General features: G+C 38.7%; 1 protein-coding gene across 6 annotated transcripts in view; it reads left to right on the forward strand.

Annotated features, from left to right (window-relative positions):
* The window catches only part of SH3BP4 (SH3 domain binding protein 4), a 52,565-nt gene that overhangs the window by 16,121 nt on the left and 15,219 nt on the right, over positions 1-21,225 (forward strand). The window lies entirely within an intron of this gene.

Genomic DNA, 21,225 nt, shown 5'->3' on the forward strand with positions numbered 1-21,225 from the left:
TGTCCCACGTAATGTCCCTATAGCCATTAAGCCACAGATCAAAGCGCAACTGGACAAGTATGAAGTGGAAGGACATATTATTTCAGTATCTGAGCTTACAAATTGGATAAACAACATGGTGCTTGTTGATGACAGAGATGCCTTTTTACAGTGTAAACTGGATGAAAAGAGTAGCTACATGACCACATTCTGGATTTCACGGGGCAGAAAGAGATGGCTCAAATTACCTTTTGGAGTTTGTGGGCTCACTGGAATTGAGCCAATAGCTGATGATATTCTCATAGTTGGCTGTGGTGAAACAGTTGAAGAAGTTGAGCACAACCATGATGAGAAGCTAATAGTGCTATTAGATCGGTGTAGGCAGATGAATGTTGTGGCCCGCCAGAGTCAGATAATGAGGAGGTTGGGGAGGAAGTTGAGCCAGTTCTGGAGTCTGGGGAAGGTTCTGGAGTCTGGGGAAGGCTTTGTGTCGGACACAGAAAAAGAACCAAGGGCTGTCCAACATTTCCCAGCCACCAGAGAGGCAGCTTCCTTCGGAGACTAAGATAAGTGGGGAGGAGGAATAGCTGGGGCCTGTTCCAGATGCATGTATGTGCAGAGCTGTTAGGAGAGGGGAACAACAGAGGTCAGGGAGTCGACTCAAGAAACAAAGCACACATGGATGCTGAATGGCTCCTCCGTGACTGGGGGAATAAATAGAAGGAAAGGGGAGTGGTGGTTGTAGGAGACAAGAGTTCGGATTTCTGTAGATTTGGCTCATCATGTTTCGTGCCTCAGAAACTGCTTGCCAGAACTTAATTTGCAGCTTTACCGCTGGGAGCTCATGGCCTGGCAATTATCTCAAGGAACTGATAAGGCCTGTTACTGCATTTAATTTTTGAAGGACTATTGCCTGGACTTTTCATTGTGTGAATGCCATTAATTCACAGGAGATAAATAAAGAGGGGTTTTTCAGGACAAGGACTCTGTTTCTTGTTTCTGCTAAGGCTGGGTCAGAACAGTGAATCTAAGGCTCAGTGTAATGAAATTGCAGTTTAAGGTGCAAGAAGTCTGCTTCCATGGAGATACCCTTTCCTCATGAGGCTTCAAAGCTGATCCAGATAAGATTATTGCCATTGTGGACATGCCATTGCCTACTAATGCCAAATCCTTGCAGAGATTTATCGGTTTTGTTACATACTTAGCAAAATTTCTGCCACACCTGTCTGAGGTGTGTCAGCCACTGAGACACCTTCTGGACAAAGATGTGGTTTGGCACTGGCTTCCCAAGCATGACCAGGCAGTACAGGAGATAAAAAGCTTGGTCACCATTGCTCCAGTGTTCAAATATTGGTCCTTTAGAGATAAAATCAATGTACAAAATGGGATCTTGTACAAGGGTCCAAGAGTCATAGTGCCAAAGTCATTGTGAGCAGAGATGCTATTGCACATACACTCAAGCCACATTGGGGGTGAGGCATGCTGTAGACAAGCCTGTGACACTCTTTACTGGCCTAACATGCAAGGCAAAATCAAGGAGTTTGTTAGCAATTGTTTCACCTGCAATGAATATGCACATGCGCAACAAAAAGAAACCATGATGTCACATGAGATACCATCACATCTTGGTAGGTTGTCAGTACAGATTTGTTCAACTATGCAGGAAAAGAATACCTGATATTAGTTGATCATTACTCTGACTTTTGGGAAATTGAACTCCTTCCTGATTGTTCAGCTGAGACTGCTATTAAAAGAGGCAAGGCTCAGTTTGCATGTCATGACCAACCAGATAAAGTGATCTCAGATAATGGCCCTCAGTTTACAAGCCCATAATTTAGGAAATTTGCCACTGAATGGGAGTTTGAGCATGTGACTACTTCACCACATCATCCACAAGCTAATGGCAAAGCTGAATCGGCTATGAAGATTGCTAAGAATCTATGCAGGAAAGCTTATAATGAAAGTAAAGACCCATGGAAAGCCATTCTACATTGGAGAAATACCCCAACTGAGGGCATGGACAGTAGTCCGGCACAGAGATTGATGTCAAGGAGACTAAACACATCCTTACCAGTGGCAGATAAGCTGCTTGAGCCCTCTGTGATACAAGGGATCACAGAAAAATTACGGCTGAAGACATAAGTGGTCAAGGCAAGACAAATCAGCCAGAGATTTGCCAGAATTGAAGATTGGGGAACAGATTTGGATGAGATTGCTGCCTGGAGATCAAACAGGCCACTGGAAAATGGGTAGCTGCTTACAGCAAGTGGCATCATGCTCCTATCTAGAGCATATTGAGGGAACTCTATTGTTGCAGTCGTGTGGATTTGCATGTGTCAGCATTCCAAGTAACAACCCCCAGAAAAGAAGACTCTGGGCTATCATTTCCTCAAAGTTCCATTTTATTAGACATGTCATATTGGCACATCTGGGGAAACCCAAACCTGAGAGTTTCGGGTTTTCCCCCACCCAAAAGAAAGTCAAAATCCATCCCCTGCACCCACAAGTCCATCACCTGGTCAAATCATGTCTTCATCCCGACTGGAGACTAGCCCCAGTCACTCCGCTCCAGGTGCAGGAAAAACGTCCTTGATTCCCAGAGAAAGGAATGTTGTTGTGGCTAATCTTCCACCACTCCTTGCAATCCCCCCTCCCAATTTCCCAGGCACTAAATGTGGCAGCCTCGAAGCTCCAAAGAAAAATATGGCTTCCAAGTCTTGACAGGGTGGATGAGCAGCCAAATTTTTCATATTCAGTTGACAGGCCAGATGCACCTAGTATAACCACACCACACTTACCCACTGACAATAAGGAATGCACAGTGATGATGCCTCAGACCAATGTTAATGACAGTCCTGAGCGAGCCAGCATACCTGACAGCAGTCAAACGCTGGACGCTCCAGTAAGTGGCGAGAAGAGTCCAGCGGCCTCAGTGAGGTCAGAGAACCTCTTAGTGCAAAGATTGTCAGCCTACACAAGAGAGTCTGTCTTCACCCATAGTGGCAGATGTCCGCAGCCACCCGATAGACTTAATCTGTAGAAAGTGTTGGTACTGGTTCTCTTCCAAACTTTTACAATGTGTGTGTTGTTAACACAAAAAGGGGAAGATGTTACAGGTATTATGTCTGCCTTGTATGCAGCTTTATTCCTCTCTAGCAATCATCTTCATTGTTTTGTGATGCATTTCCTGCCTCTCTAGGATGTACTTCTATCTGCTTCTGAGGCACTCCTGTTCCGTGTGTGTGTGTGTGTGTGTGTGTATTCTCAATGATGGGCTTGTATAGCATTTTTTTTTTTTTGAAAACAATTTTATTGATTTTCTACAAACAAACAAGACAAACAAAACATTAAAACATCAACTCTCTTATGTACGTACAGTGTGTCGGTTGGTTCATCAGTTTTGTGCATTCATTTCATAGTCTCAATTACAATTATGTTACATAACAACTCATATTGTCAATCCAAACTTATATATCCTTATATCGCTATTAATAAATCATTTGACTATACTTTTAATCATTCATGCTTTATGAGATAACAATACTTTAAACAGTTTATTCTATAACAAATCATATAATCATACCAAATCTATCCTAAAAACACTTTATAGATATAATGTCAAATAACATAGGCAAAAGAAAAAAATAAAGGTATTCCTTGCTATCTAACTTTCTAAATATTCTATTATCGTATTTTGTCATCTAGCCACTGATAAAAAAGATCCCAAATTTCATAAAATTGTTTATCCTCTTGCTCTCTAATTTCAAATGTCAATCTACTCATCTCAGCACATTCCAGTATTTTCTTAATAATTTCTTCCTGTGATGGTACTTTCTCATTCTTCCAGTTTTTAGCAAATACAATCCTAGCCGCTGTTAACACATTTACAATCAGATATTTCAAATCTTTACTATATGTATCTGGTAAGATTCCCAATAAAAAGAACTCCGGTTTCAAATCTATACGTTTCTTTGTCATTTTTTCCAACCACATGCGAATTTTAGTCCAATATTTTTTAGCGTCCTCACAAGTCCACCACATATGGTAATATGAGCCAGGTATCTGATGACATTTCCAACATTTTTCAGATTTGTTCTTGAACATTCTTGCTATTCTTGTCAGGGGAAAGTGCCACCTGTAAAACATCTTATACAAATTTTCCTTATATGCTGTTGACATTGTCATTTTATAATTTTGAGACCACAATTTTTGCCATTTCTCTAAATCAATCCCATATCCAAAATTCTTCCCCCAAACAATCATAGTTTCTTTAACTTGTTCTTCTTCTAATTTAATTCCCAGTAAATAACCATATAATTTTTTAATCACCTTCTCATCAGTACCCATCAAGATCTTATCTAGATCAGTCTGTTTATCATAGAATCCCTCTGTTTTAGAATCTTCATCATACCTTGAATGTATTTAGCATATGAAAACCAATTCATCTTTATACCTTGTTCCTCTAAATTTTGTATCGATTTAAGTTCACCCTTTTCATCCAATAGTTCCCCATATCTAACTGTTTGTTCCTTCTTATAAATTATAGGATAGGAAAATGCTTCAATAGTCAATAACCAAACTGGAATTTTTCAAATAACATTGTCTTTTTATCTTCTCCCAGTTTAACCACAAAGACTCCCGTATATAATGTCTTCTAAAATAACCCTGTGTTTTAGTTCCCTTATACCATAAAAAAGCATGCCAACCGAACAGCAAATCATGACCTTCTAATGTCAACAATCTAGTCTTTCTTAATGTTATCCATTCCTTAACCCACATCAAACTTGCAGCTTGATAGTACAATTCCCAATTGAGCAGGCCAAAACCTCCTCTAATTCTAGCATCTTGCAAAAGCTTTAGCTTTATTCTCGCTTTCTTACCTTGCCATATATACTTCAACATAATTTTATTTAAATCATCAAAATAGTCTTTTCCGAGCCTAATTGGTATTGTTTGAAACAAAAATAGGATTCTGGGTAAAATATTCATCTTAATTGTTGAAATTCTCCCTATTAATGACAATTGCAAGTTTTCCCATTTCTTCAAGTCTGTAGCTATCTGTTGTTTAAGTTTAATATAATTATTCTCTTTTAATGTGCTACATCTTGCTGTCAAATGTATCCCCAGATACTTGACCTTATTCGTAACTTGGATTTTCAACAGGTCTGCCAGTTCTTCTCTTTGTCTCAGTAACATGTTCTTTGTCAAAATCTTTGTTTTGTCTTTATTTATTTTCAAACCAGCCACCTCACCATATATCTCTATCTTTTCCAATAACTTTGGAGCTGTTTCTAACGGATCTTCCAAAATAAAGGCTAAGTCATCAGCAAAGGCTTGCAGTTTGAATTCTTCCTTTTTGATTTTCATTCCTTTTATGCTTTTATCATCTCTAATATTTCTATTCAACACTTCCAAAGTCAATACAAATAGCAAAGGAGATAGGGGACATCCTTGTCTTGTGCCTTTTCTTATATTGATAAAGTCTGTAAGTTCTCCCTCCATCATTACCTTTGCTGTCTGTTTATTGTATATGGCTTCTATTGCTTGGATAAATTTTCTGGCGAAACCCATCTGTTCCAATAGTAATAACATAAATCTCCAGTTCACGTTGTCAAATGCCCTTTGAGCATCTAGGAATATCAAAGCCATTTGCTTTTCAGGATGTGCCTCATAGTATTCCAAAGTATCCAAGATTACTCTCATATTGTCTCTAATTTGTCTCTTTGGCAAAAATCCATTTTGATCTGGGTGAATGAAATTATTTAAGTATTTTTTAAGTCTTTCTGCTAAAATTGAAGCAAAGATTTTGTAGTCTGCATTTAATAAAGAAATAGGTCTATAGTTCTTAATTTGCAGTGGGTCAGCCTCTTCTTTTGGAATAAGTGTAATATAAGCCTCTGACCATGTTTTGGGTATCATCTTCTTTGACATAGCTTCATTCATAACTTCTGTGTATAGCATTTTTTAACTGCATCTTTATTAAACTACATTAAACTACATGAAGATTCTCTATGAAGATGCCTCCTTGGATGTCCCCCCAGGAAGCTTTTTTCAGAAAAGAAATGGTGGCAAAGCCAGACTGGTGGACTTATTGTAGAATAATATATTTTAATTTTGGTGATCCTAAAAAGGTAAAGGTTCCCCCGCACATGCGTGCTAGTTATTGGCTCTAGAGGTGGTGTTCATCTCCATTTCTAAGCCAAAGAGCCAGAGCTGTTCAAAGACGTCGCCATGGTCATGTGGCCGGCATGACTAAATGCTGAAGGCGCACGGAGTGCTGTTACCTTCCCACCAAAATGATCCCTATTTTTCTCCTTGCATTTTTACGTGCTTTTGAACTGCTAGGTTGGCAGAATCTAGGACAAGTAACAGGAGCTCACTCCATTACATGGGGCTAGGGATTCGAACTGCTGAACTGCTGACCTTCTGATCGACAAGCTCAGCATCTTAGCCACTGAGCCACTGCATCCCTGTTGGTGATCCTATCCTCAAAAATGAATTGGAAATCCTGTGTGGTGTAGTGATGAACATATTATAGATAAGGTCTATAATTTGTTATTGAATTTGAATTTGGAAAGTGAATATGTAAAGCATTGTATGATTCAGTGGGCAAGGAACTTTGGATATACAGTAATGCTTGAACAATGGGAAAATATGTGGACGAAAGGTTTAAAATATACACTAAATTACAATTTAAAAGAAAGTTTTTATACGATGCTGTATCATTGGTATTTAACACCAGACAAGTTATCAAGAATGTATAAAGATATTTCAAATGAATGTTGGAAATGTAAAGAATGGACTTTTTATCATTTATGGTGGACATGTGATAAAGCAAAAAAATATTCAGTAGGATTCATATATAATACAGAAGATTCTTAAAGTCAGTATAAAGATAAAACCAGAAACTTTTGTTTTGGATTTAATGGAAAGAAACTTGGGAAAAAAATTATAACCTTGATGTTATGTATGTTGATGGCAACTAGATTACATTATGCACAAAAATGGAAGGACACTTTGATTCCCACAATCGATGAATGGAGTGGATGGAGTTAATAAAGATGGCTAAATTTACTACTTTGACAAAAAGAAAAAACACAATTACTTTTGTTTCTACCTGGAAACTGCTTCTGGACTTTGTTCTTGAGGTGGGAAAAAATGAAATTTGATTTTGGGTTTTACCAATTAGAGTTATTGTTATAGAAATGGCTGGTTTATACTGTTATGTAAAAGTAAAAAGTTGAGGTTTGATGTTATTCTAGTGCACCAAAGGGTGTAGAAGTCAACACCTTTTCTTTCTTTTCCTCTTCTTTTTCACTTTTCCCTACTCTATTTTTCCTATTATTTGCTTTTGTATTTTTGTATTTTATATTATGAACTAATAAAAGCGGATTCAGGGGTTCATTTTGGGGTGCTCCTGCATCACAGACCCAATTTCTCTCTGCTTCCCTGCCTGAGGTGCGAAGCTAGGTTTGGTCAATGTTCTTTTGGGCGCTCCCTCAGGTGTCTTTTGCCAGATCTTTAATAATCTCCTGCTTCAATTTATGTTGGGGTTCCATTTCAGGAGCCACGCCAGCTCTAATACGAGAGGACTCTCCATCCCTGATGCCACAACAAATCCTAGTTTTGCTTCCTGGGGTCCCATCCTCATCTCTATTGGCTCAGTAACAAATGTCATGGGTGCTGCACATGCCACTGACCCACCCAGCTGACAGAAAGCCACAGGTACATTGAGTTCCATTATTCGCAAATCCAGTTTCTTTACTAAGCCATCTGGTGCAGCCTGACCAAGCATCTGGTGCTGCCTGAGTCCAGGAGGGCAACAAGGTTCTTCCTATGCCCCAAGGAAAGCACCATCATTCTATGGGAATTATTACCGGTATCATGGGGCATCTTACCATTGGGTCATCATTGGAGTCATTGCCCCTCCCGCCTGGTCAAGGCTGTCAAAAGTTGTCACACCATTGCCAGGTGATGAGGTGAACTCAATGACCTCCACTCCTAGGACCATCTCCTGAGCTCTCGGGGTTGCTATTCCTGGGTCCTTTGTAGATCCAGAGGTGGCCTTTTGCATTGGCACAATGCTCACAATTGGCAGCTTGGTACCACCCTTTTTCCCATTTGAAACATCTGGTAGAATGGAAGCACAGGCTTTGATCCCTTCCCCGTGGTTTGGCGGTTTCTCTCTTCTCTACCAGAAAAGATCTCCACCACCTGCAATTTCTGCGATCAGAGTGCTGAGCTAGGTCATTTTTGACTTCTTTGGCTAGAATATACCACTCATGGAGGATGTGTGGGGTACCCCTGAAGATGCAGGTGTTATATGTACTTATCCTTTTTTTCCCTTTCAGTTGGTCAGAGAGTTCTTTATGTAACCATACTGTTTTTTTTCTTGATCTTGTTTTTCTTTTTCAGGGGTATTGAGATGGAGTGGGCTTTTCTAATCATATTTTTTCAGTTTCCCAAGGTTCTTGAGTTGGTTTCCCATTAAACACTTTCATCTATGGTATCCTTCCCAAATTCTCTCTGGGTTTGTTAAAATCAGCTCTTTTAATGTCTAAGACGATGGTTTGATTATGTTCTGTTGCTCATGTCTTCTTTATATTGAATACTAATATGACATGGTCACTCTCCCCCAAAATTCCTGCAACTTCAAGCCTCTCTATCACTTCATCTCTGCTAATAATATGGTCCAGTATAACTTTCCCTCTAGTTGCTTCTTTATCTTTAGAGTGAAAAAGTTGTCAGCTAGATTGGTCATGAACTGTTCAATCTCTCACTTGTTGAGTTTGTCTCCCAGTTGATGTCTTGATATTTGAAATCCCCCATGGATTTCCTATATACATTTGCTAACTGATAAGCAAAAAGTTCATTATTTCTTCTGCTTGGTTGAGTGACCTATAGTATACACCTTTGGCAATGATGTTCTTTTTTACTTTTATGTTGACAAGTAAGCCTTCTAGCAGGCTTTCATCCTTGCTTTTGTGCATCTCTGTGGAGAGGAAGCAATCACTTAACATATAATTCAATTCCACCTCTTTTGTTAGGTCTGTTTCTTTTGAATAATTTGTATCCTTCTATCAGTATATTCCAATCACCAAGTGATTGTAATGGCAACTATATCATATTTAACTCCGTGTACTTCAAGTTCATCCTGTTTGTTCCCTAAACCTTGAACTTGAGTATCTAGGCATTTAAGTTATTTGCGGCTGACCCTGGGTCTGCTTCCTACATCTCCTACTTTGCATCTGAGTTTTTCTTCTTTCCCTTCACTCCCTACCTCTTGTTTGATTGGTTGTCTAGTGGGTTTTGCTTGGAATTAGGTCTTAAAGGTCGTAAAGATTTGTCCTCCTTCCCCACCTTTTAGTTTAAAGCCCTTCTGATAATGGGAGTCAGTCATTGTCTGCATCTCAAAGTGGTTCCTGTATTTTGCAATTTTTCTGGACAAGCAGACAAACCTCCAAGTGGACTCAATGACTCTCTAAAAGAATGCAAATAACCAGCTGTCTGCAAGGAATATACTTCCATTTCCCACTATCCAGTCAGAGCTAAACAAACTTCTTGGATGAGAAGTGAAACATCTTCAAAAAAATACAAGAAAGTCCAGTTGCCTCTTGAAAAAGCACTTCCAGCCTGGATGACTGACAATCTCCATAGACATTTAGCTATGCACTTTGGGATGAACACCCTTTGAATGGTGTGGGAATAGGAATGGATTTCCAGAAAATTGCTGAGTACAGGAACTATTTGTGCTTCAGTTTGAGATGCAGACAACACAGACTCATCCCCAATAACATAATCTAGGAACCTAAGGTTCTGTGGATGACACCAATTAACACCTTCCTCATTGGATGTTGGCCTTTTATTGAAAGAATAGATAAATAGAAGACAGTACTTGTGCTTTTAACTCCTTAACTTTCTTCCCTAGCTGCTCATAATCTTTTGTTATAGTTTTCAGGTTCATTGTCGTGTCATTCATTCCCATGTATAGAAGAAGAAAAGAGTAGTAATCTGTGGGGTTTATTATTTTAGTAAGGTTCTCAGTCACATCTTTGATTTTTCTCCAGGGACATAACGTATCTCCCTAGATTGAATGTTGAGTCTGCAGACTACAGATTCTGTTCCCCCAGGAATTGAATCTCCTATCATTAATACCTGTCTTTTTTTCCTAGGGAAATCTGGGATACTTTTCTTCCTATCACAGGAATGTCAGGTGGTGCCTCTTTTCTATAAACACTTGATGATACCTCTTTTGATGTCTGCATACTTTCTTCCAGGGGGAGGCTATGAAAACAATTGTTCAGCTCCAGAGTGACTTCATTGGAGTGGGCTGGTATAGATAACAGGGGCATTGCTCTTGATTGTTGTTTTCCTCTAGGTTTCCATCATTCTTCTTTAGGTCCATATATAGGGTAAAAAAATAAAAATATAAAATCCCAAAATAAACAACTGTTTCTTTATTATTGTTATTAAATCAACGGTAGTTCCTTTCACTGATCCCTCCAGATTTCACCAAGTCTAAAATATTGTTTCAAAATCTAAAATGTATGCTACTTCAAAGTCATTGTATATAGTAATCCTTTGTGTTCAAAGAACACATGCTATTGTGCAGTTCCACCTGTGGACATGGAGTGGTCTGCTTGTGTAGTTGACCTCGAAGTCTCTTCCAAGACTCCAGGTCATTATAGAGTAACTGGCAAAACATGTCAGTCATCCATTCTGATAAGATCCCACTCATCTCCTCTGGGCTCTGCTAATCAGGGACTGTGTCAGGCTCCATAGATTTCTATAGGGATGCTGTCATTCTGGTGGGAGGAGGGAGGCTTGGGTGGGGGGAATCTCTGTATGGAGTTTCTATTTCCTGCTTTGCTTTGCTTTGCTTTGCTGTAACTTTCAGGGCCCTGGGAGTGGGAAAGGAATGTGCTTCAAGCCAGGTGCCTTATCTCGTCTCAGGAGAAGAGCAGCAGTGTTGCCTTGGAGACCAGCAATTATCACTCCTCAGCCTGAGTTTCTCATAGTATCTTTGCACCTCAAGATTGGCTTGACGATGTAGTGGAGGAGCTCTGTCGGGGGCTCTGTCTGTTTGGGAAGAGTTCTGTCTGCACTGGTTTAATTTACTGTTTTGAGTGGGAAACTTAGTTCCTGTCTACATCTCTTGCTATCACAATCTTCCAATAAAGGTTTCCTTTTGAAATGACTTTTGTTTCAAGAATTCTGCTTTCTTGAGAGGATTGGCAAGGCAGGACCTTACTGATGTTTCCATCAGTCCTCTTCTTTAGGTTCATATAAAAAAAAAAAACAGATCAGGAAACTACAGACCAATCACTCGAACATCAATACCTGGGAAGTTACTGGAAGATAATAAAAAAATAAACCTGCAAACACCTAGAAATGAGTAAAGTAATAAGTAGGAGTCAGCACTGGTTTGTTAAAAATAGATCATACCAAACCAATCTTATTTCAGAGACCCCAGTATTTGTTCTAGATATCTTTTAATGAACAGATTAGATACCTCAGGTTGAATATCCTTACCTTCTATCTTCAGCAATGGCAATCCAAAGATTAATTCATAAGCCGATAGTCCTTACATCAGTTCTAATCCTTAATAGAGCTAAGAGCAATACTTAATTAGCTCTTGTTCCATCCAAATTTTTCCAAAGGCGTGTATTACTCCAGAACAGTATTTAGAATATATATATATATATTTACTACTTAGCTGTTATCTTTCCAATGCTTGCTTTAAGCCCACAATTTACAGGTTTGAGCTGACCAATCTGAAGGTAATTTCCCACTTTCCTGTACCCAGATCCCTCCTATAATCCATTATGACTCTTTCCTTCCCTCCTACTAGACGATCCATCTATATACACATATATCCCGTTCCCCAGGAAACACATCTTCCCTTGCTTTTGGTTTGTAGGTCCATTTTGGAGCTACAGTCATGTTCAACTTCTGCTTTTCACCACCTAGACCTCTTATCAGATGCCATGTTGAGGGAAAAATGTAACACAGTAAACTTATTGTGAATGACACATTTAGATTTAAATGTGGTAAAGCACATAGGCTTACCAATCAGCATTGAGCCAACAATTCTGGGATACTTTGTGTCAGGAAGATGATCACTCCTGGGGCAACACATCAAAGAAGCAACAGGATAGCTGAGAAGCCTCCCCTTCCCATTGTTCCATCAAACCTGGCAGCGTAAAAATAATTTATACAAAACTTTTTCTTTCAGAGAACTAAAACAGCCCTCAAAGCATAAAACAGGAGGAAAATTGCCATAACACTTTCCTGAAAAAAACAACAACTGAGATTTCTCCCCAATGTAACTTATGCTGGGGAGACAATTGCCTAGGTGCTGCCAGCAATTTTCTTTGACAACATATCCAGAAGTGGCTTGCCAAAGCCTCCCTTCTAGAGCTGAGGAGAAAAAATCACCAGTTCAAAATCACTCAGCAAAGCCCTTATGGCAAAAACAGGATTGTAACTCACAGTTCTCCAGTTTTATAGCCTGTGCCCATAGCCACTGGACCAAATTGGTTCTCTATAAAGGTTTTCCTTCCCCTCCTTGGCTCCAAGGAAAAGGAAAACAACTTAAGCACATACATTAAGCAGGAACTAATCATCACTTTCGCAGTAGCAAGGAGTCCCAAAAACACCTATTTTATCAGGTGTTAAATAAAACTTCATAGGATTGTTCTTTTGACTAGAATGCCCTCAAATGTATTATTGAGGACAAATCCAGACTAAAATGCACTGGAAAATCACTGAAATTTGATACACACACATACAAAATAGAATATTCAATTCAACCTTTATTGATTAGCCCTCGGGCCATATCAAAATGCAGAATTCCAGAAACAAATTATTACTAAAATTTGATAAAAGCAGTTTAAAATAGAATTGGATAAAATACAATTTTAAAGGAAATTGGAATAAATACAATTTAAAATGAAATTGGAATAAAATACAGTATAAAATAGAATTGGGGGATTGTCTTTAGAGATAGAGCAGGCTCCCTCCCAGTCGTTTCCAGGCTGGTTTCAAGGCCATTGTGCCCTGAGGATGAACTATTATCTGCCTAGCACCTCAGCATTCTCAGAACAACCTTGCGGTATCACCCTGGCTGCCAGTGGACTGATTAAGGGGTTGGACTTGGGGAAATGAAAGAATTGCTTTGTGCTTTGTGCAGTATTTTTCAGATTCCACCTTTCTTTCCTGCAATTGCTTTCTGTCAATAAAAGTTCTTTTGATTCAGCCTGATGGATTCAAGAGTTTTACTTTCCTGAGGGACAAGCTGGGGCAGGCCCTTACACTATCCATTTCAAACAAATGGTTGTCCAATTTGTTTAGACATTGGAACACTGTTACCACTTTCTCCTTTTTTATTATGCTAAACATACCCAATTCCTGTTCTTTAAAAAGACAAATATGCCTATAGAAACTGCCTCCTCTTTTTAAAGAAATGTTAGGGAAAAGTAGATATCAGATCTCAAAAGCCCAAAGTTATAACTAAGCAGGAAAAAAAATGGTTAAAAGGAACAAAAAAATACTGCATCACTGCTGCCCCACTTTTTTTTTCATGTCTCTCTTTTCTGTGGCAGAAATTCTTGGGTTAAAAAAACAGAAGTAAGAAACTAATTTTTTTTTAAAGATTGCTCAGAAATTTACCCCTCTTCTCGACTCACTTTACTTTTAATAAAATAGCAATAACACTTACACTTATATACCACTTCACAGTGCTGTACAGCCTAAGTGGTTTATAGAGTAAGCATATTGCCCCCAACAATCTGGGTCCTCCTTTTAGTGACCTCAGAAGGATTGAAGGCTGAGTCAACCTTGAGCCAGTGGGAATTGAACTGTCGAACTATCAGCAGGCACTCAGCAGAAGTAGCCTGCAGTACTGCATTCTAACCACTGCGCCACCATGACAAAATACTGTAGTTATCTCTCATTCTCTTTTTCTTTTCAGTAAATCACTTGCATTTTGCCATTAATTCTCCCACATCTTCAAAGACATTTTTGTTCCATAGGATTTTCTCCTTTTTCCCCACTTCATTGTAAACACTTCTTATTGCCCTTTTCACTTACTTCACAATAAAAAAAATCTGCAAATTACTGTTTCTTTGTAAGAAAGGGAATCAAGTAACTAGTCCGTTTCATAGTCTGGGGTGGTGGATCAATCACCTAGAATACTGCATCCAGTTTTGGTCACCACACTATTAAAAAGATGTTGAGACTCTACAAAGAGTGCAGAGAAGAGCAACCAGGTTGATTAGGGGACTGAAGACTAAAACATACGATGAACGGTTGCAGGAACTGGACATTGCTAGTCTAGTGAAGAGAATGACTAGGGCAGACATGATAGCAAGTGTTCCAATATTTGAGGGATTGCCACAGAGAGGAGGGGGGTCAAGCTATTTTCCAAAGCACCTGAAGGTCAGACAATGAATAATTCAATCTGGACAAGGAGAGATTTAACCTGGAAATAAGGAGAAATTTTATCAACCAATGGAACAGCTTGCCTTCAGAAGTTGCGGGAGCTTCATCATTAAAAGCTTTCAAGAAGACATTGGACTGCAATCTGTCAGAAATGGTGTAGGGTCTCCTGCGTAGGTGAGGTTTTTTGTACTAGAATGACCTATAAGGTACCTTCCAACTCTGTTAATCTTTTAAAAAGGTATTCATACTGTTTAACATTAGCACACTCACACATTTGTCCTTCAGCAGCCCTTCCACCATGGGCTTTAAACTCATTCTTCTTAGCAATATAATGTTCTACTATTTCTTCACCAGGGTTCTGCAAAGTCACCTGTAGAGATTATAGGTGTGGTCTTACTAAGGCTTTATAGAGTGGCATTAGTACCTCACTTGATCTTTTTTTTATAAATATTTTTATTTTTAAGACAAACATATACAAACAAAACATAAAAACATAAACCATCTTCCATTTTATATACATACAGTGTGTCAGTTGGTTACAAATCTTTTGTGCTATCCTTTTGTAGTCATTACAGTTTATATAATTTTTCACATTGTCAAAGTAACATATGTTTATATATTTATCAATTATTAATCATCCATGACTAAACTATTTATTCCATCATCTTATACGAGATATTCCAAATTTTATTTTAAAATTTATATTGTACTTTCATCCAATGGTTATATATGTCTATATTATATTTTATATCAATCTATTGAACTTCTGTTACCAAATTATCTAATCTATTACATTATCATGTCTTTTTGTCCAACCATTGATAAAACAAATCCCATATCATATAAAATTGCTTGTCTTCTTGCTCTCTAATTTCAAATGTCAATTTACTCATTTCAGCACAGTCCATAATTTTCTTTTTTTTAAAAAAAAAACAAGTTTTATTTTCAAGACAAACAATACATAGATACACATAAAACAAAACATAAAAGCATAAAAAATCTCTTATCTGAAAGTTGCTTAGTCCCGGGTTAAAACTCTTGGTACAGACACAAATTCAAATTCATATTCATTTTACATACCATTTCATATCTTATTAACATTTTCAGTTTTCTATATGTCTTCTCCTCTCCTTTAAATTTTCTCAATTTTATTTTATTTTATTTTATTTATCTCCTCTCAATTCATATCATAATATTTATTATTCTTTGTCTGTTCTATTCCAGCCAGCCCTTTATTTTCCTTCTTTAAAAAAAAGAAAAAACTTCTCCTGTACACTATATGGAGTATGATGCCTTTATCTCTTTCCCCTACATTTATAATACTTAATATAAAACACATGACATATATTGGGATTCTGTCTGGTACATTCTAAAATTATACTATATTATCAAAAATAATACAAATCTATTCATTAGTATTAATATTCATTCATATCTTAAACATTTAACTCATTACTTTTCAATTAAATCACATACTTTTATGGGAGCCCTATTTTCCATAGTTATATATTATATCCCTCATCATATGTTATAGCTCATTATTTCATTAAAAAGTACCTCCTTCTTCTACTTCAATTCTCATTTCACAAGAAATTTCGCTAGTATACCATATTCTAATCATTAATATTAACAATCATTTATATCTTAAACATTTTATCCATTTCGATTAAATATCATACCTTTGTGGGAACACTTATGCTTTTCAAAGATTATTACCCCCCCCACATCACAATCTTGAATCATGTTTTGTTACAGTACTCCTTTTCTTAACCAAAAATTTCACTAATTTATGTTAAATATTTTATCACATTTTAGGTTACATATTGTTTCTAATTTTCTATGTTTACTTCTAAATACAAGTATAAAAATGCAGTCTTATGTACCTTTCTAGAATCCCTTTAACCATAAAGCTTATCCATTATCTCTAAAAAAAAAATTGCTTCTTAACATCTTGCTCCCCACCATTAGGACTTCTCATCCCTTCCTTTCTTTCTTGTTTCTTCTTCTCCTTGTCCTCTTTAACCCCTTGTCTCTCCACCTCCCTTTTATTCTGCTTTCCCCCTTTCTGTTGTTTCTTAACATAATGTCCCCTTTTCACCTTATTCTTCTCTTTTTGGGCTATTTTTCCAGATCTTAAAGACCTTTTTCCCTTTTTCTCTTGCTTTTTCTCTTCTCCAGTCAAAGTCATTTGTTCATCAAAGATGGCTTCTCCTTCTTCTTTGTCCCCATCATCCTCGTTCTGCTTCACATAAATATAAACCGCCATTTCTAAGTATTGAAAAATAGTGCCAAGACCATCTTCCCCTCCTTGTTTTTCTCTTTCAAATTTTTGATATATAAGTTCCAATTCATCCATAGATGATGCCATTGTGTAGAGAAAAAGTTTTTCCAACCACCCAGAAGTAATTTCCAAAGGTTCCAAAGTCACCAAACAATCCAAACAGACTATTTCTTTTAGATACCTTCTTCTTCTTCACTTTCTCTTTCTGGGGTTAAAGTAATCACAAATCCTTTTCAAATATATTTTTTGGAAGTTTTAAACTCTTTGTAATTCTAGGCAATCTTCTCCTTATTTTCAAATTTTGCTCTAATTCTTTTTTTCACTCTCCCTTCCCACTCACAGCCAAAAAGGTTTTTTTTTTTTTTCCACTGTCACTTTAGGAAGGAGAGTAGAACAAAGAAAAAACTTTCCCCTTTAGAATATTCGCAGCTTAAAACTCTCACAGGGAACAATATATACTTAGCAGCCTTCAAGATTCCAGGTCACTTTCTCCCGTCTTGTCCCGGTTAGAAGCAACTTTCACTTTTCTTTCAGCTTCCTCCCTCCTGCACCTGCTTGTCCGGCTGCAGCTTTCTTCTTGGCGGCCATTGCTGACCGCTGTTCCTCCGCCTCGGGAAAAGGGGGTTTAGCCGGTTGGGGAGGGAGTTTGCGACACCCCCAAACCCCTTGCCGGATCCCCCCTGTCTTCAGCTGCCTCTGCGGGGCAGCTATATCCCCCAGATCCAAATGAACCTTGGCGGTGAACGCAGCAGGGATCGCGCGGTCGTGAATCCCTGCCGCCGCCGAAAGGTTGTAAACCGGAAGTCCAGTCCATAATTTTCTTAATAACTTCCTCCTGCATAGGTATTTTTTCATTTTTCCAATTCTTAGAGGTATATTGTTCAAGGTAGATCTGGTAGCTCCGGAATTCACCAGGAATACTATTTCTTCTTCCAGTGGTCCAACTTTGTTTTATCCAGGGGTTCTTGAAAAATTGGACAAGCGCATCCCCGACAACCCTAATCCTCAAAATTGATCAAATTACCTGGTTGTTCCTCCTCCTTTCTTAGGCATTAATTTTTCTAATGCCCTATTTCTTTACAGATGGCAGATTGATCCCATCCTAACCATGGAGTGACAGGCTCCCTTCCTTAGTGGCTGGTATCCCTGGGTTCCAAATGGCCAAGCCCTTCCTTGGCCTATCCTGTATTGTCTTGGTTCCTGAGATTTTTGTGATATGTTGCCTCTCCCTCATTGGCTAGTCTGAACCAATTGAGCCATCATTTTGACTTTTCTCTTGTCTTATTGCTTGGAGTATTCTTTTTGGGCCTCTGAGGAGATCCTCTATAGTTTTGGTCTCCCATCCATCCAATTTCTGCAGCACAATGTCCTCTCATGCTTTCCCCACAAATTGATACTTCAAAATCATCTGGTGCCTTGGATTGTCAGGGTCCATTTGTTCATCTTTTTGTAGTTGATTCTTTAACCTGTCTAATCATTCAGTTGGCATTTCTTCCTTCCCTTGTTCTAAAGCCAAAGCCTCCTGGATATTCAGACTTTGGGGCACTGCTATTTTAATATTCTCCATAGTCTGCCATAGCCTTCCTGTCCTTACCATCCCACTTAAGGTCTACATCTGGGACTTCTACTGTTTCATCCCTTTGGGGAAACCTCTTCTTAACACTATGTTCTGGCAGCCTGTCTAATCATGCCATTATCCTCTGGTGTAGACAACTTGTTAAAGATATGTTGCTTTTCTCTCCATGAATATTCCATTGGTCCTAAAAACATTTCCAGTTGCTTTCCCATTTCAATAGGATCTTCTATTAATTTAGGCAATTCTTTCTTAAATTGCCTGATTTCAAAGGGTGGCTTCAACATATCCCATACTGTCCTCTTTTCTGTTGTCTTGTGGCTATAGGGAAAAAGCCTTCTGCCATGCTCTTTTTCATCTCCTCCTCTAAATCCTAGTTATTTTTGACTAATTCTTTGGCTTCCCTTGGTAGGTTCTCTGGTGCAGATGGCTCAATTTGGGACCCTTTAGGTACAGTGTCATCTTCCTCCTGTTTTAGGCAGAATAAGGAGGAAGATTGTCCAAAGGTTCCCATTTGGATATCTGCATCAGATTACTTTGTGAACCCACTCAAGCAGCTGCATAATGTGATTCCTCTGTTCCTGCCTTAGACTCATTTATATAAATGTTCAAGTCTTGTATTATAGCCAAATCATTGGTACCGAAGGGAGGCCATATAAAGTCTCTGAATTTATACTTAAGTCAAATATATATACTGTAATGTATCATTCTTCCTCTGTCCAAATGCTTTTTAAGGCATTGACTTCCAATACTTCAACATTCTCCCTAACAGAGTTCATTCCGGAATGGGAATACCTTTCTCTTTTCCTTATTGGCCGGCATACTGGCCAGGGAGGCATCTCCAACTCTTATTGCCCATTGATACCCCTCTAGTATCTTACCTGTTGGGTGGACTCAAAGTCCTCCTTGAGCCGGCCAACTTTTCCTTGTGTTGTCATTGGGTCTTGATCAAAATTCAAACTATTGGCAACTGGCATGTATTTATGATAGTTGCAATGTCCTGGGGTCATGTGATCACCTTTTGCGATCCTGACAAGCAAATGGAGAACCAGATTAACTTAACCATGTTACCAACTTAACAAATGCAGTGATTTACTTAAGTATGGAAAGAAAGATCATAAATGGGGCAATATTCACTTAACTATCTTGCTTAGCAATTCCATTGCTAAAGGGTCAATTGTGACTGAAAATCGAGGACTATCTATACTTCAATGTCTTGAATATATTTTAAGGAAATATTAAGCTAGTTCATATTTTGGCAATATGGCAATATAACTTTGGAGGACATAGGAAATGGCCGAGAAGGCGTGTGGATGAATACAGGTTGTTCCCGAATTACAGTTCACTTGGTGACTATTCAATATTACCATGACACTGTCAAAAGGACTTATGACTGTTGGAAGAAATATCCATCTGGTTCAATTCCAAGCGGGCAGGAAGACACTGAAAACATGGAGGCCGATTGGAAAGATGGTTTATTGATGAACGGGACCACATGGGTTTGAGGTCCTGGGCAACTGACCACATGGAGTGGAGAGCGAGGTTATTTATATCCATTCTTGGGCCTTGCCCTTGAGCTTCCTGTTCCGGTGCAAGAATATGTATTCTATTGGCTGCTGTCAGACTCCCATGGGGCTATGCAGGGGTCATAGCTGAGGTTGTCTGTTTGAAGCTTGCTGGGTGATGCAATGTCCCCAGGTGATTTTACAATGCAGTTGAAGATAATGCTGATAGATAATCCTATTATGTCCCTGGAGGGTCATGGCTTAATCCCATCACCCTGGAGCTGAAGGTCTTTTGTTTTATAGATAAGCTGCCCCAGTCCTTCTCAATGGGCACCAAATATCTGCTGAAGCTCTGAGTTTTTGGCTCCCTTAAAATTTCTATTTCTCTTTTAGGGGAAATATAATATTCTGCCTTTTTAATATTTCCTAAAGTATTTCATTCTTCTAGGAGGGGTGGGTGCTAACTAGCTACACAACCTAGTCCCAAAGTTATGACTGTTGCAGCACTCTGATAGTCATTTCTCTTGACGACCAATTTCAGAGACGCCACAGCAATACCTCTGTACTTCTCCCACCCATCATTTCCCCCTCCTCTATCCTGCCCCATCGGTTCCTCGCAGATACTGGGTCTGCTTTGGCAACCTACTGGCTTCCATATGCTCCCCTCTGCTTCTCCCCCTCCACCCTGATCACTGATGGCTCACTTACCTTTCCAAGGCTGGATTACAAAAGGAGAAGGCTGCTCCATTGCTGAGCCACATGTCAATTTCAAAAGCGGCCAGCTTTGGGCAAAATCTTCCTGAGGCAATGCAGCAAGTTTGCCTTATTTCCAGGGCTTTCACAGTTAAACGTTGGCAAAAAAAAAGCAGTCCTTTTTGTAAACGGAAGTCTTACTAAGGCAAACAAAGCAAGTCTGCCTTATTTCAAAGGCTTTTGCAGCTAAACTTTGGCAAAAAAAACCCAACAGATCTTGTGGGACCGAGGAGCCTGCAGTTTCCTCTTGTAAACTGAAACTCTTCTTTTTCCCCCAGTATTAACATAACAGTGACAACTACCTTTAAGGGAGCCAGCAAGTTTGCCTTACCATGCAAAGAATTAGCATACATTGTAACATGAAGCCTTCTTTCTTTTCTTTGTTTTGATCACTGCAGGAGAAGCTGCACACTTTAGACTTTGTGCCCTTTATTGTTGGGATGGAGGAGGGGAAAGAGACTGCTATGTTAATGCTGGTGGGGGGGAGAGAAGAATTTTAGTTTATAAGAGGGAACTGGCTGCTCCCCACTGCTGAAGTTTAGCTGTGAAAGCCTTGGAAATAAGGCAGACTTGATAAGCTTGCCTTAGGAAGATTTCCGTTTACAAGCAGGACTGCTTTTTTTTTTTGCCAAAGTTTAGCTACAAAAGCCTTGGAAATAAGGCAAACTTGCTTTGTTTGCCTTAGTAAGACT

This window comes from Notechis scutatus, chromosome 1, assembly GCF_049901735.1.
Source record: "Notechis scutatus isolate UNSWTSFEM ecotype Mainland chromosome 1, rNotScu1.2, whole genome shotgun sequence".
Taxonomy (NCBI): Eukaryota; Metazoa; Chordata; class Lepidosauria; order Squamata; family Elapidae; genus Notechis; species Notechis scutatus.